Source organism: Lactuca saligna, chromosome 4, assembly GCF_052625555.1.
Source record: "Lactuca saligna cultivar CGN05327 chromosome 4, ASM5262555v1, whole genome shotgun sequence".
In the NCBI taxonomy this organism is placed as follows: Eukaryota; Viridiplantae; Streptophyta; class Magnoliopsida; order Asterales; family Asteraceae; genus Lactuca; species Lactuca saligna.
Genome location: NC_136420.1, coordinates 42,064,699 through 42,067,637, shown reverse-complemented (window position 1 = coordinate 42,067,637; position 2,939 = coordinate 42,064,699). Strand labels below are relative to the sequence as shown.

The following is a 2,939-nucleotide window of genomic DNA, read 5'->3' as shown; positions in this document are numbered from 1 at the left end:
CTTGAGCTCGGCCGGTCGCGCACATCACATACCTTGTTCTTAAAACTTTTAACTTAGCTTTTAGAAAACCATTTTCTTTGTAAAAATCTTGTAGTCCCTTAGTTTGAGTCCAGACATCTCTGAGGGCGTGTTTGAATCCCTCACACTAGGGCTCTGATACCAACTTGTAACATCCCAAAATTTCACGTCTAAAAATTTCATTTTTAATTAATGGATTTACAAAACGATTGTAAGTAACAATGTGAAATCACTTCATCTCATAAACAACGTATCATGTCTGAAAACCCAAATACTGAAAATAATAACATGAGTACAATCCCAGAATATCTCATAATGCGGAAGGTAACGATAGTGTGTATGATGTGCAGCTACCGCGCCAGCTCCTTCCTCTTTATTGAAGAGGTAATTGAAACCAAAACTATAAACCATAAGCACAAAGGTTAGTGAGTTCCCCCAACGTACCACATACCATACATACTGTCGGACAATTATGAGGTGCCCGACCTACTCTGTACAACCATTCTGGGGTGCCGACCTACCCGTGTCAAGCCCTTCTGGGGTGCTAACCTACCCTTCAGTCCTAACAACCGAACCTCAGGGACTATTTCACCCTAACTGCTACTATCACATATATCATCACATAAACATACTGTCAGACATATCTAGGATGTCCGACCTACCCTTCAGTCGTAACAACCGAACCCCGGGGACTATTCCCCTCCTACTACTACTATCACATATAACATATCATGCTAGCATCTATCTTTTTTTTCATCTTTTGATTTTATAAAATTGTAGAGAGGAACAGGGTTGTCAAGTCCTCTAACAACATCATCAATGCTACAATTCAAATCTCCACAAGAATTGGTTGATTACTTGGAGTATTTTCGAGCAGATAATATTGTAAATGATGCTGAATTTATTAGAAAACATCTTATTCCTGATGCTGCTCCTTGAAAGCTCTTGGGCCAGGTATGAAAAGACAAAACTACCCTTTTACAGTGTTACTTCCTATTAACAGATTATATTGGCAAATGGCAAATGGAAAATGACAAATGACAAATGACACCATACCTCTTTTGTTTTGTTAATAGAGTTTTGGTGGTTTTTGTGGAGTGACATATCTAAGTTTTGCACCACAAGGGCTAAAACAACTCTTTTTGACTGGTGGGATTCCACCAATTAAAAATGGATGCACAGTTGAAACTGTATACAAAGCTTTCATTGACCCTATTGTCCTCCAAAATGAAAAATAATACAAAAGATACCCTCAGGATATTCAGATCATTCGTGATGTCGTAATCCATTTGGCAGAGTCCGAAGGAGGCAGGGTAAGGGTATTTCCGTAAATAAATAAATAAAAACTTTGAATCTTGATTATCTAAAATATAACTAATCTCTTTTCATCTTCACTGTGTGTTTTGCACTATTTGTATGTTTGACTATTAATCAAATATCTAAAAGACTAAAATGCCCCTATCATATTATTGTTTTTATTTTATTTATAGCTAGATTTGAAAGAGTGGGATCCAGTAAAAGTTCCAGGGTCAAAGAAGCAAATAAGCTATTACTTCTTAAATTCTGTAAGAATTTTTTTTCCAATTAACATATATATGTATGTATAATGATAGAATTGCCCCTGTGAAAACCTTAACATCACTTTATAAAATAAAATATGCAGTTTGAGAGGTGGCTATCTTTCGATACAAATCCACTATACGCCCTTTTGCATGAATCCATATATTGTCAGGTAATCTAATCGTTTCAATTTTAAGTTTCATCATAAAATAAACTCAAAAAATAAATAAAATTTAATTTACATTAAATTCTAAAAGGGAGCTGCATCATAATGGGCTGCTCACAGAGTAAGACTTGAAAATGAAAGTAAACTTGATGCAGTAAAAGCCGCTAAAGAAAACCCGCCCTGTTTTGCTCACAGGAGATGTAAATATTCCGATTAAGTTTGTAATTAATAAAGTGAAAAGATTTCTATTTATATTTAAATAATAATAATAATAATGCAGATGGTGTTTCCATGGATGTTTGATGAAATTCATGCATTGAGGCCATTTAAGGAGGTAGCGAATTTGTTGGCTGAGAAAAAAGATTGGCCTCCTTTTTATATAACAAAACAACATTGAATAATAACAAGGTGTGTTTTAACTTTTAATTGTATAATGTCAATAAAAAAATATAATGAACATATTTTTAATCATTTTTTTTTAAATAGGTGCCTGCTGCTGCTGCGGTTTATTATGAAGATATGTTTGTTAATTTTAATGTGGCAATGGAAACAAGTAAAGAGATTGGGGGAATAAGGTTATGGGTAACGAATGAATACATGCACTCAGGTCTTCGTGATGGAGCAACTCATATTTTGGATCATTTGATGGGTTTGTTAAATGGCAAGAAGCCATTTTTTGACGTTGTGATTATATTTAAAAGTTTTTTTTTTTTTTTTTTTTTTTTTTTTTTTTTTTTTTTTTTGATGTTTTAGGATTTATTTTGTTATATTTTTATGTTTGATAGGAGCATTTTATTTAGTTTTTGGGTTTATATTAACTTTTTGGATATACTAATTTAAATATTAAATAACTTTATGTTTACAATATTTTGAACTTTAATGTATTTTTATTCTCATATCCAAAAATCTTTTTCTGCCACTACTCATATTGTGAATGTAAACCATGTATCAATCCACCAACAACATATATTGTAAATGTAAACCATGTATCAACCCACCAACAACAATATGTTCACCACTAAGATGCATATGAAAATAATTAGTTGGTTTATGATGAAATTATAAGTGTTTTGTTATTGAACATAGAACTGTATGGTAATTGTTAAGATTACTAGGTGTGGGCAACATATTATTACATGTTATCACATCCAAATTGTCCACCTCATCATCCTAGTCACAATTTGGTGTTATAACA

General features: G+C 32.8%; 1 pseudogene; it reads left to right on the top strand.

Moving 5' to 3' along the window:
• The first annotated feature begins 333 nt into the window (after window positions 1–333).
• On the top strand, window positions 334–2,497 carry LOC145039523 (uncharacterized; annotated as a pseudogene).
• Window positions 2,498–2,939: the final 442 nt, after the last annotated feature.